Here is a 17,436-nt window from a genome sequence, read left to right on the forward strand (position 1 = left end):
GCCTTTACCCTCAGGCAGGATCACCAGGTCTTACTTCCTTCCATTTCTCAGCTATTTATCAGAATTGGAATTTCCCTGCAGCAGGAGACCCATCCCTGTCACACCCCTTGGAAAATCTGTCCCCTTCTCACCTCAGTTTTCCCGTCCTGTGAAATGGGTACTCTGGCTATTCCTGTCCACTTCCTACATTAAAGGGAAGTAGTTTATGAGATAACATTTTGAGAAAGATGGACATATGGCTACATACATTATGTATTATAACAGTTCCATGTAGTCACAGGCCCCTTTGACCAATGAAAAAATGAGTGTCGGATAGGCCAACAAGTCAAGTGCCCTGTAGACGTATAACTAATATGCAGCGGGATGAAGATCACTTCCTATTATCATTGTTACTATTATTATCAGTTAATTTAAAAAGAGAGGCTCTCGACTGATGGGAAGGGTGAGGAGCGACGTTAACAGTGGGCTTGTACCTTCTCCTTGTGGCCCAGCCACATGGCCTCCAAGAACCAAACCAAGCGTGACTCATCAAACCGCAGAATGCAGGTGCTGGAAGGGGTCTGACAGTTCTCACTGGGCTCAGCGCTCTCGTTCTACGGCTGGGAAAACTAAGGCTGAAGGAAAGAAGACTCTGCCTCAGAGTCCCACAGCTCCCCTGGATCGGGCTGTCCATCCCCTGGATGGAGCTCCTGCCTTTGTCCTTTCCAGAACCCTCCCCTTGGCACCCTCCGCCCCATCATGGTCTCAGCCCGCCTCCCCTCCTGTGTGCAGCTGTGTGGGGCACGGGGTGGTTTATAGGCGCAGGGGAATAATTGAGTTGTCTGGGAATAGCTTCGTTTTATGGCTGTGACAATGACAGTCTTTAAGGAAGTGCATTAAATCAATAGAAGTCTCATTGTGCTACCCTATAAATAACGTGACACATCATTAAGCAGAGCAATAAGCTTCTGGACTTTGAAGTAATACAATTAGGTTATGTTTATAAAAACCTTCCTCACTGTGGCCACTGAACTAATTTGCTTCGTCCTGCGTTCGGGGCCTAGGACATGACTCTCAGGCTGCACCCCTCCCACAGCCTTCCTCGGCTGCTTCCAGGACCTGGACTTCTTCATCCAGAGAATGCCATTCCTTGTCCAGTGGTTTATGGCAAGTAGGATGGGGAGAGGGGCAGACAGAAGCTGATACGGAAACCAGGGGTCCCCTTCAAGACTCAAACAAGTTTCAAGTTGGTCATAAACTTGCTGGCCAGTAGCTACTGAACTTGGTCCAGTAGCTTTGCCTTCTGGGCTTACAAGGCAAAGGTACTTTTCTCTCCTCTCTCTCCAGTGTTGGCTCCCAGAACAGGATGACAGTAAAAAGTGAAAATGTTGGTCGCTCAGTCGTGTCCAACTCTTTGCAACCCCATGAACTGTAGCCCACCAGCTTCCTGTGTGCATGGAACTCTCTAGGCGAGAATGCTGGGGTGGGTAACCGTTCCCTTCTCCAGAGGATCTTCCCGACCCGGGGACTGAACCCGAGTCTTTGCCTTGCCGGCAGTTTCTTTACCGTCTGAGCCACCAGGGAAACCCCAGAACAGCGCAGTGATGCACTAACACGGCGTCACTGATCTGTGAGCTTCTTCCTCTCTGTCTTTACTCTGTCTTTACCTGAGGTGACACCTGGGCAGTGCATCAAGCACTGTAGTTTTACTTTTGAAACTTGGAAGTGATGCAGGGGAGGAAGTGGTAGAGAAGCTGGAAAATTTCCCCTGAACGATGGAAAAACTTCTAGACTGACAGATAGTTGAAGGGTGTCTCTCTCCCCAACCACCTTTGTGTCAACATCTGTGTGTCATTGACATCTGTGAAACCAGGGTTCACTAGGGAGCAGGTCAGGATGAATCTGGGGTTGGAAGCCAATCACTCAGAGCAGAGCTTGTGGGGAGAGGACAAATTAGAACAATGTCAAGTGGGACAGTTCTTGTTTAGCTGCTAAGTTGTGTCCAACTCTTTGCGACCCTATGGATTTAAGCATGCTACGCTTCCCTGTCCTTCACCATCTCCTGGAGTTTGTTCAAACTCGTGTCCATTGAGTTGGTGATGTCATCCAACCATCTCATCCTGTGTCACCCCCTTCTCCTCCTGCCTTCAATCTTACCCACCATCAGGGTCTTTTCCAAAGAGTCAGCTCTGGAACTTCAATCCCATGGCCTCCAGAATGAAACCCACAATCCCAGAAAACTAACCAAACTGATCACATGGATCACAGCCTTGTCTAACTCACTGAAACTCTGAGCCATGCCAGGCAGGGCCACCCAAGGCGGATGGGTCATGGTGGAGACGTCTGACAAAATGTGGCCCATCTGAGAAGGGAATGGCAAACCACTTCAGAATTATTGCCTTGAGAACCCAGTGAAGAGTGTGAAAGCCTTTTTCAGGTGGGACAGAAAAGATTTCAAGTCCTGGTACCTCTTCTTACATCCCTGTCAGGAAACCTCAGGCAAAGTAATTCCTAAGTTTCAGTCTCCTCGTGTGTTAAGTGAGGGACAGTAATTCCCTTGCATGCCTTTCGAGAGAATGAAATGAGCGCATACCTACCTTGCTTATAGTAAGTACATAAAAAGCTGTAGTTTACCATGAAGTGAATGCTATGGCATCCGCTGAGCATTGATCATCCACAGCTCTTGCTAGTGTGTGGCTTCAGCCCTTATTTCTTCCTGAGAAACACGTATGTCACGAGTCCCTGCAAATATCCTCACAGTAGAGGAAAGAGGGCTCCAGAATTCTTTGAACTCTATGTGGTTTATTCTTGGCAGGAAAGGCCAAGGCTGAAAAAGGAGGTCGGAGGGAAGAGACCAAATGGGGCACGTGTAACAACCACGGACATCGCACAGCCCTTCACAGTGCACAGTCTGGCCTTTGGTCTTCCCACCTACCCCTTGAGGCATAAAAAAGGCAAGAGGACCCACCTCTCATCACTGAGAAAGGGAAATCTGAACTCAGAAGTGATCGGGGGCTTGCCTGGACCACACCAGGTGTTACTGAATGAACTAGTGTTTAAATTCCAACCTGAGTCCAATGTCCCGGTCTTTCCAGGTTTCCTAATTAATGGTGGGGCTCTGGTCACTGTTGTGATCCAGCCACTAGAAATGATGGAAGGCCAAGGGGGTTGGGGTGGATGTGCCTGATTAAAATGTCTCCCATGAGAGTTTTACTCTCATTCCCATAAGTGCTTCCAAGTGTGCATTGCACAGGAAAAAGAAAGTCACATTGATCATTCATTACCCTCTGGTTCACTGGTATTTCCTAAGTGCTTCTTCACTGCAGACCTCGTGTAATGCTGGGGCATTACAGTAGGCAAGACATGGGTGCTGTCTACACGTGGGTTCAGCCTGTACTAGCCTTCCAATACTCTGTCATTTCTGTGATAGACATTCTTTTTTTGATCTATTGATAGGCAACTGGAGAAAGGCAGGTGGCTGGCGTGTGGTAGGGAACTCAGTCACTGTCACAGTGGCCCGTGAATTTTGTTTCATATGCCAGTTCTGATCAGTTGAGGAGTGGCTTGTCCAGACACTGTGTGGAGGTCACTGGGGTCATCAGAAAAGAATGCTGGTCAATTAGCTGGTCAACGTGGTCAATTAGCAGTATCTGCTCTAGATGCAGAAAGGGGAAGTGGTGGTCGACACTTACGTATTGCTTCCATGTAATAGGGCGAAGTGAAAGCTAGAATAACAGGCCCAGCTTCTGATGCAGATTCCAGAGAGACCTTGGGAATGCCTCGGAGAACGGGAAGGATCCAGGCAGGGAGGAGGGGTTTCCTGTCACCGAGTGGATATTCCGGGCATTCCACCAGTCTGACGGGGACTGGAGCGCTGCACGGTCAGCTGGATGGTGCTGGCAGAAGCCAGGGACAGCTGGACCTCAGGAGGCAGGTGCAGTATCTGAAGTCATCCCAGGAGACGCCCAGCCCAGGCACGGTTCCCTCGGAAGCTCTTCCGTCTGCCGGTTTCCCTCGGCCATCACCTCTGCTCCCAGGCCAGGCTCCAACTGCCTTGTGAAGTTTGCGGTTTCTTGTCCCAGCTTACTATTTTCACTCGATGCCACTGCGTTCCTGATACACCTGTATTTTGAGAAGCTACCTTTCTCTCAATCAGGGCTTCATTTCCTTCTTTGACTTGACATGAGTCAAGTCATGACCTTCACACACACACACACACACACACACACACACACACACACCCGAGATCACTGTTACCAAAGGGATGCGGCAGCCACCTGTGGAGGGAGTGGACTGCATCAAGATAACAATTAGGTGCCCAGCTTGTTGCTAGATGAATCATCATTGATGGGTCTATGCTCTTCCTGGATCCCATACCTTAAAAATGGAAAAAATCGATCTTAGAGTGTGAATCAATTTGCCCAAGATCACACAGCATGTAAGAGGGAAACTGGGACTGACCTTGACACATGAGTCCGATGATGAGGACGCTATATAAAGTTATGCTTCTTCCATCTTGGATAAAGACTGCCTCATTTGGAGAAAAAAGACAAGTTGCGGTCAGATGGACCTTGGTTGCAGTCCCAGTTTCCCTCTTACACGCTGTGTGATCTTGGGCAAATTGATTCACACTCTAAGATCAATTTTTCCATTTTTAAGATAAGAGATCTAGGGAGAGCATAGACCCATCAATGATGACTCATCTAGCAACGAGCTGGGCACCTAATTGTTTCCTTGATGCAGTCCACTCCCTCCACAGGTGGCTGCCACGTCCCCTCGGTAACAGTGATCTCAGGGGTGTGTGTGTGTAGTGCACATGTGTGTCTACGGGGGCAGGGGGAGATATGGCTAACTTACTCCCTTCTCTTTTCAGCTGACTTAGGATCCAGGACAGGGGTAGATCAAGAGGGGCCCCTGGGGTCGAGCTGGTGAGGGAGGGAGCCTTGAAGGTCTACTCGGAAGACGTCAGAAGACTCCGTAACCCTGTCCTTTTGTTATGCCTGTTATTCCATATTCCGGAGGGATGGTGATGCATGCAGAAATAGCAAATCTGGTAGGTTTCCTGAATTTACCATTGCTTCTTTCTCATGGAGAAAGTAACTATGGAAGATAAAGGGTATATGCCTGTAAAGGAATTGTCCATTCTGTGTGTGTGTTTGAGAGAGAGAGAGAGAGACAAAGACTGACTGAGGGAGATAGGAGACAGAGAAACGAAGAGGAACAGACACAGGGAAACCAAAATCCACAAAGAGAAATGGAGGGACAAAGTGGAGAAGCGAAAATGTATGCAATTAATGTCTTTTCCAAATTTAGAGACTCGGTGACCCCGCCAAAAGGACATTCTCCATGTGAAGGTTGGACCGCTCTTGAGTCTGGATCAGGAGAGTCTATCTCATAGAGATGTCCCCACAGATAAATGCCTGTCGCCACCTTTAAAAGATGTTTTATCTCTGTTATAATTTCCCAAGACTGTCCAAGGGAATGAATTTCTGCATTTCCATTTGAATTACAATGCACTTTTGAATGTCAGCTGAAGCATACCTAGATTACTCTTTAAAGGAATTCGGGCTGTCTGAAAGGCAGCCCAAGGGGCTGGGGTGGGGGAGGAGAAGGGAAGGATGTAGTCAAGTGTCACCTTTTGTGAGGACAGGGGTGGCCAAGGGGCTGATGGGAGCTGGAGAGCTCTCCCGGGCTTTCAGTTTCCTGCGGGAACTTGCTTCAAAGATGCTGCCCAGACATGCAAGGAGTCGATCTCAGAGCTGAGACCTGCCTGGGTACTGGTTCCACTTCCCTGGTGATTTAATCTTCAGAGCAGGTTTCAGCTCCCGTTTGCTTGCCCTTTTGTTAGCATTTGATGGAGTTGGCCACTTCCTGCTTGAGGCACCGTCTAATGCTTGCTTCCGTGGCATCAGGGGAATCTTCCTGGTGGTTGCCCACCTTCCTTCCGGCCTGTTCCTTCTCTGTCTCCTTCACAGGCTCATTCTTCTCTGCCAGACGGGTCGCTATGGCTTTGCAGGACTGCCACCGTCTCTGTGGCGACTTACAGCCATGCTGTCTGTTAGCATTCCTACACAGATGACTCCGCCTTTGTTGCTGCCTGCAAGCTTTCCTCTGATAATGCGCTCTCATGCTAGCTCCCTGCCTGCCCAGGCTCAGCCCCACACAGCCTAGAATGTTTCCAGTGTTCTCATGAAGAACACCTGTATCTATTTAGAGGCAGGACCACAAACCTAGAAATCCTTCGCAACATCTCCCTCTCCGTTGCTCCGCTCCCCGCCCCCCGCCATTTCAAAATCGTAGCAAGTCTTATCAACTTCAATTTCCAAATAGCTTTAAGAATCGCCCACTTCTCTCCACCTCACCACTGCCACCATCATGGCTTGTCTGGACTCTAGCACTCGCCCCCTACCTGGCCTCCCTGCATCCACCTGTCCCCCACCGGTCTGGCTGCACTGCCCTGAGCACATGGATCTGCCTGGTTCTCCAAAGAGACAGAACCATCAGGACAGATGGGTCAGTAGACAGATAGGTAGGTAGATACAAATATGTTTATTATATATAATATTCACATATACATGACATACATTTATAATACATATAATATATATGAAAGCTATATATAATTGATTCTGTATCTCTAGATATATATACACGGGGCTTCCGCAGTGGCTCAGTGGTAAAGAATCTGCTTACAATACAGGAGACGCGGGTTCAGTCTCTGGGTCGGGAAGATCCCTGGAGAAGGAAGTGGCAGCCTGCGCCAGTGTTCTTGCCTGGGAAATCCCGTGGACAGAAAAGCCTAGTGGTCTACAGTCCGTGGGGCTGCAAAGAGTTGGACACAACTGAAGCAACAGAATGCACGCACACGAACGCACACACACACACGTGCACACACACGTACACACAGTGTTTATCACATAAGCCAATTTCTAACAACAAATCTCTTTATATATATATATATATGTATATAATGTTTATATTTTATTATAATGTAAATAAAGAGATGAGGGTTTTGATCCCTGTGTTGGGAGGATTCCCCTGGAGGAGGAACTGGCAACCCACTCCAGTATTTTTGCCTGGAAAATCCCAGCGGAAGGGGAGCCTGGTGGGCTGCAGTCCACAGGGTCACAAAAGAATGGGATACAAATATCTGCACACCTCATGGCCCAGTCAAGTGCACATAATAAAATGAAGCATCATGGGATGTTTCTAAAATGGAGATTCCCATCATGCCCTTCCTCGGATGCAGACCCCTAGGTGCTTTGTCACTGACCTGAGGCTCATTGCCAAACTCCTCCCTGTGGCCTCAGGACCTTCTCAGACCCACTTAGCCCCATCTGTCCCCACGCTCTGCCTTCGAGTCACACTGAGCCTCCTCCTCAACCATCACGTGGGTTGAAGTCTCAGCCTGGCCACGTTCACCTGTGCCAAGGTCTCTGTGCTGTAGGAGGTGGCTGAGTGTCCCTGGCCTCTCCCCTGCCCCTCGGCCGGCGCAGCTGTGTGTGGGATGGCTCTAGCTCCGGGCTGGTGTTTTTCTTGGAGGCGGTAGGAGGAGGTGCAATATGAGCTGGACACTCCGGGGCCTGTAGTATGCCAGAGGAGACGGCCAACTTAGTCTCCTCAGAATCTGCAAAAAGGTGATACAGGATGTGGTTCATTAAATACAAATAGGCCCAGGAGACTGCCGTTTCCACCAGATGAAATTACCCAAAAAAAGGCCTTTGTACCCGGTTTAGATTGAGCCCGTCTGGAACGGAGCAGCCTTGTCTCTTTTCCTGACGGAGTGTCCTTATACCCCTCTGCCTGTGCTCAGCGCGGTGCATCTCACAGAGCGCTTGCACTACTTTATTGCATCCAGTTTACTGCTCCCAGGCAGCCTGTGAGGTCAGGTCGTTATCTGCATTTCATGCTTGAGGAAACTCAGGCTCAGATGCGGAAGATGATTTGTGGACGTTCACCCCAGGGAACTCAGCAGAGCGGGGATTTGAACCCAGGCTGCTTTCCGCATGTGAGTGATGAGACTTGCCCATCCAACTCTACCAGAGCAGCCGCAGAGAGCTCTTTAGGTGTCGGCATCAGACGCAGGGGAGCCGTTCCTGCTGCTTGCTGCCTCTCTCATCCACAGGTGAAAGAACTGGGGAGCGCCGAGACTGGGAGTTGAGTTCCTCAGCTCCGGCAGGGGTGGAGGTGCTCTTCTTTATTCACCCCTTGCACAACTTGCTTCTCTGTCTTAATTCAGGGGCAGTGCTATAAAGTCAAAATCCTAAAAAAAACCCCAAAAAAACCTCAGATGCAAACTCCTAGGTGCCTTGTCATTGCCCTGAGGCTCATTTCCAAACTGTCAGGGCGGGGAGAGGCCTCAGCAAGAATCTAACCAGGCCTGAGTTTCTCTTTATGTGTCAGTTATGATCAAATGGTAGTGACTGTTATGCTGCATCGAACGAGATGTTTATCCGGACCAGGCTTGGTGGGAACGAATGCAGCAATCTTAGCAATGTCCAGTGTGAGTCTGAGAATGAGAAATGGTGACTCTTGTGTAAGGCGTTTTCCACTCCCATTGAGGCTGGCCTTTTCCCATTCTACAGATGGGAAAGTTGCGGTCGGTTTATGTATGTAATCCATTAAAACCTGCAGTTGCAAAAGGGGAAGTGTAATGACCATCTAGAGACATTATTCTACCTTTCTACACCTGAAAACCTACAGCAAATTCAAAGACTCCTGGTGGCCCACGGCCCCGCACATGCTCATAGGTCACAGAGCCATTTGTTTGGCAGCAGGCCCATTTTCCTATTTCTGAGTGCTTGCACACACACAAACGAGTGCACAAATACATCACTTCCCGAAGCACTGGAGACCCTCCCATTGTCCTTCTGGTTAGGCGATGCATTCGGAGATTGACACTCTTGTAAATGACCTACCTTGATTCTATTCAGCCTGGGGCCAGCCCACACAGTCCCCTGTCTCAGTTCCAGCCCCAGGAGGCCACGCAGGGACTCGGGGAGCTTGATTTTAGATGGGACCCTTCTCGCACATCAGCCGTGCCCTGAGAATGTGGAGCTTCCCTAGAGATGAGTGTGGGGCTTTTGTTTTCTCTCTGCCTTCAGCCCCTTTATGAGAATAAAAGGGGCTTGAGGAAGCACAGATCCACAGATGGAAGCTTTTACTAGTAGGTCGACCCTCCCACCCTGAGAGCAGCCTCACCCAGATTCACACAGTGGGGTGTTTTCTCTCCCTCATCTCATGTGTCCCCTTCATCGCTTGTCACCACCCCCCAACTTGCCACAATAGTGCTCCAAGCTCCTAGAAGATGCCTGGCCCTGCATGAGGTGCTGAGGTTGCCAAGGTGAATGAGACGTGCCCCCTGCTCTCAAGGAGCTCACGGTCAAAAGGGAAAGATTTTCAATAGGTGAACTGATAATTACAGCCCTCTGGACAAATGCTTTGACAGGGAAGCCTAAGGCATGCGTTGATGTGTGCATTTGTGTGTGTGTGTGTGTGTTGGGGGTGGGGCGGGCAGGAGTGGAGGAGGCAAAGTAGCGAAATGGACCTCTAAGCACCTGGGATGGACTGGAAAGTTCCCCATGCTAAGCCCAGCCCTGGGGATGTGAGGGTATGTGCCGTCTAGGGAGGTGGAGAGACGTAGCCTGGGCAAGATGCAAAGGGGGTGTGTAGAGCAGCCTTCCAGAGTCATTCCAAAGCAGTTGGGAGCAACAGTCCCTGAGTCAGCTCAGGTGCTCTTGACAGACGCCCTTGGCTTTTTTGCTAGAACTTTGAATGTCTTTGCACTTCTGCCTCCCGCCTAGGTAGAGAAACTGTCACTCGCTGTGTCCACAGCAGAGAATTCTCACCAGCAGGAGAGGTTGAACTTCCTACTGCCTGAAAATAAGTGAAAATAAGGGGCCCATTTGGGATGTACCAGGGGGATTGTTGGAAAAGCATCTGCACCTTTCAGCGCTGTTATGAAGATGATAAAAGATCATGTGGTTAATTGGTTCCATAGTAGGAAATCAACATGAAGTCAATCATTCTTGCCCCCTCCTTACCAGACATGTACCTTTCAGCAAATAACAGCATACAAATCACGTGGTGTTTGAGTCATCTCTTGAATTTGCAGATGTGACTTAGGGTTTCCTGAGCCTCAGTTCCTTTATCTTTGAAATGGGCCTAATCGTGCTCACCTCACAGTACTGTTTTGAGAATTGAATGAATCAGAATTGAATGAATCAATGTTCAGAAAGTAATTATCTCTGCACTCCACATGTAAGAAATGCTCAGGAAATGCTTGCTAGGATTATTGTCATTTGTTACTGTGAGACTCAATCAAATTAGTGATGATGCTTTTATTACAATTAGTTTCCGAGAACAAAAAGCCTAATGATAGAGTCCTTTCCACTTCTGAGTCCAGCAGCCTAGTATGTAAGCCTGCCAGACCTTCTAAACCCATGGCTGTCCATCTCTGGTTGATTTGCCAGCTTGTGAATTTGAGTCCTGGCTGAATCTGGAAGTGGGAATAGAAGGCAGAGTCATCTGAAAGCTCAGCCTGCAGCCCAGCAGTGGAGCACAGTGTTAGCACCACCGAACGCCAAGCTTATGGCTGTTAAGGGTGTGTGTGTGTGTGTGTGTGTGTGTGTGTGTGTGGTTGTTAAGGATGTGTGTGTGTGTGTGTGTGTGTGTGTTGGGGGAGGGGTAACAGAGGAGTGGGCAGCAATGACTGCCTGATTTTCTGCTCCTACTGTGAACCATTTAATCATGTGATCTCACATCATCTTTGTATCATCCCTGCGTTAGTTGCTCAGTTGTGTCCGGTTCTCTGTGACCCTGTGGACTGTAGCCCACCAGGCTCCTCTGTCCTTGGGATTCTCCAGGCAAGAATATTGGAGTGGGTAGCCATGCCCTCCTCCAGGAGATCTTCCTGACCCAGGGATCAAACCCAGGTCTCCCACATTGCAGGCAGATTCTTTACCATCTGAGCCACCAGGGAATCCCAAAACATCCCTCTGAGGTCCAGATTGTTATCCCATCTTCTAAATGAGAAGATTCATATGTGCAAGGTCACATGACTTGGTCCTAGGCCATTTTCTATCCCAGGACTGTCTGACTCCAAAATCCACACGTCCTCCTGCCCTGCTCTAACAACAGAATTCGTGTACTGAGAACCACGCCAGGGCAGGGGATTCAGCGGCACTTCACATACACAGCCTCATTTAATCCTCGAAACAATCCTCTAAAGCTGGTATCTTTATGCCTGGGAAACTGAGACTCAGGGTGGGTAAGATATATAATCCAAAGGCACGTAGCTGGTCAAAGGTAATCTTCTTGCCTTCTCTTCCTTCCATCTTTTCTTGCTCCAGTTCTCTCCCCATTTACTTCTTGCTGTTATTTAACCACAGTGAGCGTTCCCACAGACTTCTTTCCCAGAGGCATTTCTCTTCCCACAAAGTAATTAGAAGTACTTGGTCAGGTGGAATGCGGAAAGAGACAGACAGACCAGCATGATTCCAGCCTGCATGATGTTGGCTCACAGGTTCCAGACCCTTGTTTCCTAGCAACACCTTGGCTCTGGATGAGGGTAAAGGCTTTGAGGCAGGCCTTAGAGATGGCTTGGACCTTTGATCCGTTGGATCTGAGCCGGCCTTCGCTGTCTTCATCTGACACACCAGCTGTAGGCCCCAGGAGTGCCTCCTCAGGGTCCCTGGGATCTGCATTTCTCTCTCCTCCTATTCCACAGATGTCCAAGGAAATGGGAGACTCCTTTTGGAGCTCTTGGCTCAAGAAGTCCCTAAGGTCTGGGGCCCCAGTGCCAGTGGCATTTGCAACTGGAAATATCCTTAATTTAATAACTCTATTATTGGTGAAATGGAGTCCCGAGAGAGTAAGCAACTTGCTCAAAGAGAATTATACATTAGTGACAGAATGAGGACTTGAACTGGCTCCCTCTTCTCCCTTCCCCACCCAGGACAGTGTGTTGAGGAGCAATTCAAGGGACCCTGTGTCCGAAGGCACATCCCTTTTTGTTTGTAACAGCTTTATTTATTTATTGAGATATCATTTACATAACCACACAATCAAAAGTGTCTCTTTGAGCCTTGATTTTGCATTAAGACAAAGTTTGGATTGAATTTCCAGATGGGAACACAGCTTTTAATGATTTTATAGTTGAGAAGATCCTCTATGGAAAATGAAATCTCAGGGAACCAATCCACCCACCTTTCAACCGCATCCCATTTTTCTATTGCAATAGTCATTGATTTAGGGAGGCAGCTGGTGGGAGGATAGGAGGTGGCATAACCAGCTGGTGCTAAACATGACCCAAAATGTTCATAGATATCGACATATGAGCTAAGCTGACCCCCCGCCACCCTGCCCTGGTTTTATTCAGCAACAATTTTAGTGCCTGCTTTGTTTTGGGAACTGCACGAGATGCTACAGATGCAGTGGTAAATTAAAACTCACTCTGCCTTCACAGAGCTCAGTCTAGCCTTAGAGAGACATAGGTAACAAGGAAAGTATCATGCAATGCTTCAAGGCAGAAACACAAAAGGTGGTGTGGATACCTGACTCAAATGGTGCAGTGGATCAGGAAGGACACCCAGAAGACCTGGAGGAGGTAAGATTTAAGGGCATGAGAGAGTAGGGAGAGAGAAAGTGTTTAAGAAGGCCTAGGGAGGGAGGGAAGCAGTGATGAGATAAACCTAGAAAGATAAATAGGTGGGAACAAAATCCTGCTGGATATACAGCTGTGTTAAGGATTTTTTTTTATTTTTCCTTTTACCAGGATCACTTTAAAGCCATTTAAAGCTTTTATGTATTATTATTAGCGCCTACATTTTAAATTTGCCTCTGGCTGGTGTGGGATTGGGCTTGACTTAGGATAGGAGGAAGTGTAGTTAATAGGGTGCTAGATTAAAGAAGGCTTCCCAGGTGGCTTAGCGGTAAAGAATCCGCCTGCCAATGCAGAAGATGTGGGTTCGATTCCTGGATCAGGAAGACCCCTTGAAAACGGAAACAGTAACCCACTCCAGCGTTCTTACCTGGGAAATCCCATGGACAGAGGAGCCACGGGTTCACAAGGAGTCGGACGTGACTGAACACGTGGGCATGCAGGCAGGTTAGTCAGGAAGCTGTAATAGTGTCTCAGGAGGAAAAATAATAGGAGCTGAACATGTCTGTGGTCATGAGAAGGAAGAATAAAGGGATGTGAAAAATATTAAGCTGCTCAGGTGATGAGAACATTGTGATTGAATAGTGGGAGGTAGGAGGTGAGAGGTGAGGGAGGTGATTAGAAATGGTGCCAGTTTCAGGCCTACGTGCTTTTGTCAATGCCTGTGTTCCTTACATGGGACAGAAGCGGAAGAGCAGGCACTGGAGAGCTGAGTTCAGGCTTAAGTATGCTGGGTATACGTTTTCTAAGGGATATCTTCCCTAAACATACCAGCCTACAACTGGCCAGATAAAGTGAGCAACTGGGGATATGTATCAGTCTGGTGATCAAAAGGAAGGTAAGGTCTGAGAAATGCAGGTTTGAGATCCAGTTGCATAGACCGTTGAAGTCACAGGGAAAAAAAGGAAAACAACAGTACCTCCCAGCATAAAAGCGTTTCTTCCCTGGTGGCTCAGATGGTAAAGAGTCTGCCTGGGTTCGATCCCTGGGTTGGGAAGATCCCCCGGAGGAGGGCATGGCCACCCACTCCAGTATCCTTGCCTGGAGAATCCCTATGGACAGAGGAGGCTGGTGGGCTACAGTCCGTGGGGTCACAAAGAGTCGGACACGACTAGGCAGTGAGCACAGCATAAAAATAAAGTTCCTCTTTTGTAGCTTGTTTCCTTAGGGAGCTCTTTTCCCCCTGCCACACCCTGTATTGTTTCTGCTGTTTTATTTAGAGAGGCTGTATCTCCTTTAGAGAGGCTGTCCAGGCTGCCGACTATAGGCTAGTATTTACTTGTGTAAAATGTATGAGACGATAGGAATAGTCCTGGTATATACTATGCACCAGTGTGAATTGATATCCCCATTCCATTTAGGGAAAACAGGTATCTGTGGCAGTGGCCACTGGGACAGAAGAGAAAAATACATACTTTAAGTTTTTCCTTTGTCATTTGCATCTTTCATTTAGATAGTAGATGGTGAAGTTGCTCAGTCATGTTCGACTCTTTGTGACCCCACGGACTGGGGTCTACCAGGCCCCTCCAGCCATGGGATTCTCCAGGCAAGAATACTGGAGTGGGTTGCCATTTCTTTCTCCAGGGGATCTTCCCGGCCCAGGGATCGAAGCCAGGTCTCCCGCATTGGAAGCAGAAGCTTTTAACTCCTGAGCCACCAGGGAAGTAGCCTTTATGGACCGTCCAGGATATATGTACCATCTGTGTGTGCATCATACATTTCTTCCAAGGTATCAATCAATGCAAGTTTTAATCTTGATCCAGCCCCCAGAGTCATGGATCAGGTGAGGCAGTATGCATGCCCACTCCCTCTTCAGTCTTTGAGTGTAGTATTTTTATTTCTAACATTTTTACAGAATCACTCTATTTGTCAAACAAATTTCAGATCCTTGGGTCTGAGAGGTTTAGAGAGTCATTATTATTTTTAAGTGTAAATATTACCTGTCATTTCACGAAAGCACCTAGTTTTATTCATGTGGTTGCTCGAAAATTAAACTTATACAGTTTTTAAATTTATCATGTTATGAAGTTGCTTTAACATTTAACTCTAAACATTTGTGGTCACTTAGAAGTAGGGGGATGGACTCCCAGTCAGTATTTGGTTCAGATGATGAAATGGATGGTGCTACACACACATACAAGAGGACTTTAAAAGGTTCGTCATTCATGTAATGGAGCTTTCCGGGGGAAAGTGGAGGAGACAGCTCTGAAGCAAGGTACAGAAATGGCTTGAGAGAGCAAGTGAAAAAGACTGGCTTGACTTTTATATAACAGGGAGGTTGAGTGGGTTCCATGTGCTTGCTGGCTGATTCTTGCATGATTTCAGCATCCCAAGGACTTCCCAGGTTTGCACTGGTGGTAAAGAACCTGCCTGCCAATGCAGGAGACATTAAGAGATGTGGGTTCAGCCCCTGGGTTGGGAAGGTCCCCTGGAGAACAGAATGCAACCCACTCCAGGAGCCTTGCCTGGAGTATCCCATGGACAGAGGAGCCTGGCGGTCTACAGTCCTTAGGGCTGCAGAGTCGGACCTGACTGAACGCGACTGAGCACGTAGCACTGGCAGCAAAGGTGGGAGCAGTTAGGATTGAGGAGAGGCTGACGGGGGGCAAAGAGTAACCGGGCTCTAAAGCTGCCAGAGGTCAGGCATCACATATAGTCAGATTTTTTATTATACATCACCATGGATGTCTGATAACTGAAATGGGCCATGTTTCATTTAATTGAACTTGAGTGTGTTAGGTTCTCTGTATTAAATCTACTACTGTGGGCAAGAATCTCTTAGAAGAAATGGAGTAGCCCACATAGTCAACAAAAGAGTCTGAAATGCAGTCCTTGGATGCAATCTCAAAACTGAAAGAATGATCTCTGTTCATTTCCAAGGAAAACCATTCAATATCACAGTAATCCAAGTCTATGCCCCAGCCACTAATGCCAAAGAAGCTGAAGTTGAACTGTTATATGAAGACCTACAAGACCTTCTAGAACTAACACCCAAAAAAGATGTCCTTTTCATTATAGGGGACTGGAATGCAAAAGTAGGAAGTCAAGAAACACCTGGAGTAACAGGCAAATTTGGCCTTGGAGTGCGGAATGAAGCAGGGCAAAGACTAACAGAGTTTTGCCGAGAGAATACACTGATCATAGCAAACACACTCTTCCAACAACACAAGAGAAGACTCTACACATGGACATCACCAGATGGTCAACACCGAAATCAGATTGATTATATTCTTTTTAGCCAAAGACAGAGAAGCTCTATACAGTGAGCAAAAGCAAGAACAGGAGCTGACTGTGGCTCAGATAATGACTCCTTATTGCCAAATTCAGACTTAAACTGAAGAAGGTGGAGAAAACCACTAGACCATTCAGGTATGACCTAAATTGAATCCTTTATGATTATACAGTGGAGGTGACAAACAGATTGAAGGGATTAGATCTGATAGAGTGCCCAAAGAACTATGGATGCAGGTTCATGATAATGTACAGGAGGCAGTGATCAAGACATTCCCCAAGAAAAAGAAATGCAAAAAGGCAAAATGGTTGTGTGAGGAGGCCTTACAAATAGCTGAGAAAAGAAGAGAAGCTAAAGGCAAAGGAGAAAAGATGTACCCATTTGAATGCACAGTTCCAAATAATAGCAAAGAGAGATAAGAAAGCCTTCCTCAGTGATCAGTGCAAAGAAATAGAGGGAAAAAATAGAATGGGAAGGATTAGAGATCTCTTCAAGAAAATTAGAGATACCAAGGGAACATTTCATGCACAGATGAGCACAATAAAGGACAGAAATGGTATGGACCTAAAAGAAGCAGAAGATATTAAGAAGAGGTGACAAGAATACACAGAGGAACTATACAAAAAAGACCTTCAAGACCCAGATAACCATGATGGTGTGATCACTCACTCAGAGCCAGACATCCTGGAATGTGAAGTCAAGTGGGCCTTAGGAAGCATCACTATGAACAAAGCTAGTGGAGGTGATAAAATTCCAGTTGAACTATTTCAAATCCTAAAAGATGATGCTGTGAAAGTGCTGCACTCAATATGCTAGGAAATTTGGAGAACTCAGCAGTGGCCACAGGACTGGAAAAAGTCGGTTTTCATTCCAATCCCAAAGAAAGGCAATCCAAAGAATGGTCAAACTGCCACACAACTGCACTCATCTCACACACTAGCAAAGTAATGCTCAAAATTCTCCAAGCCAGGGTTCAACAGTATGTGAACTGTGAACTTCCAGATGTTTAAGCTGGATTTAGAAAAGGCAGAGGAACCAAGATCAAATTGTCAACATCCGCTGGATCATCAAAAAAGCAAAAGAGTTTCAGAAAAACATCTACTTTTGTTTTATTGACTACGCCAAAGCCTTTGACTATGCGGGTTATAATAAACTGGAAAATTCTTCAAGAGATGGGAATACCAGACCACCTTACCTGCCTCCTGAGAAACCTATATTCAGGTCAAGATGCAACAGTTAGAACTGGACATGGAAAAATGTACTGGTTCCAAATCGGGAAAGGAGTACATCAAGGCTGTATATGTCACCCTGCTTATTTAACTTACATGCAGAGTACATCATGTGAAGTGCCAGGTTGGATGAAGCACAAGCTGGAATCAAAATTTCTGGGAGAAATATCAATAACCTTAGATATGCAGATGACATGACCCTTATGGCAGAAAGTGAAGAAGAACGAAAGAGCCTCTTGATGAAAATGAAAGAGGAGATTGAAAAAGTTGGCTTAAAACTCAGCCTTCAGAAAACTAAGATCATGGCATCCAGTCCTATCACCTCATGGCAAATA

The 17,436-nt window shown here is 47.2% G+C and overlaps 1 protein-coding gene across 9 annotated transcripts in view; it reads left to right on the forward strand.

Moving 5' to 3' along the window:
* The window catches only part of ASTN2 (astrotactin 2), a 996,620-nt gene that overhangs the window by 736,982 nt on the left and 242,202 nt on the right, over positions 1 to 17,436 (forward strand). The window lies entirely within an intron of this gene.

Source organism: Odocoileus virginianus, chromosome 31, assembly GCF_023699985.2.
Source record: "Odocoileus virginianus isolate 20LAN1187 ecotype Illinois chromosome 31, Ovbor_1.2, whole genome shotgun sequence".
Lineage (NCBI taxonomy): Eukaryota > Metazoa > Chordata > Mammalia > Artiodactyla > Cervidae > Odocoileus > Odocoileus virginianus.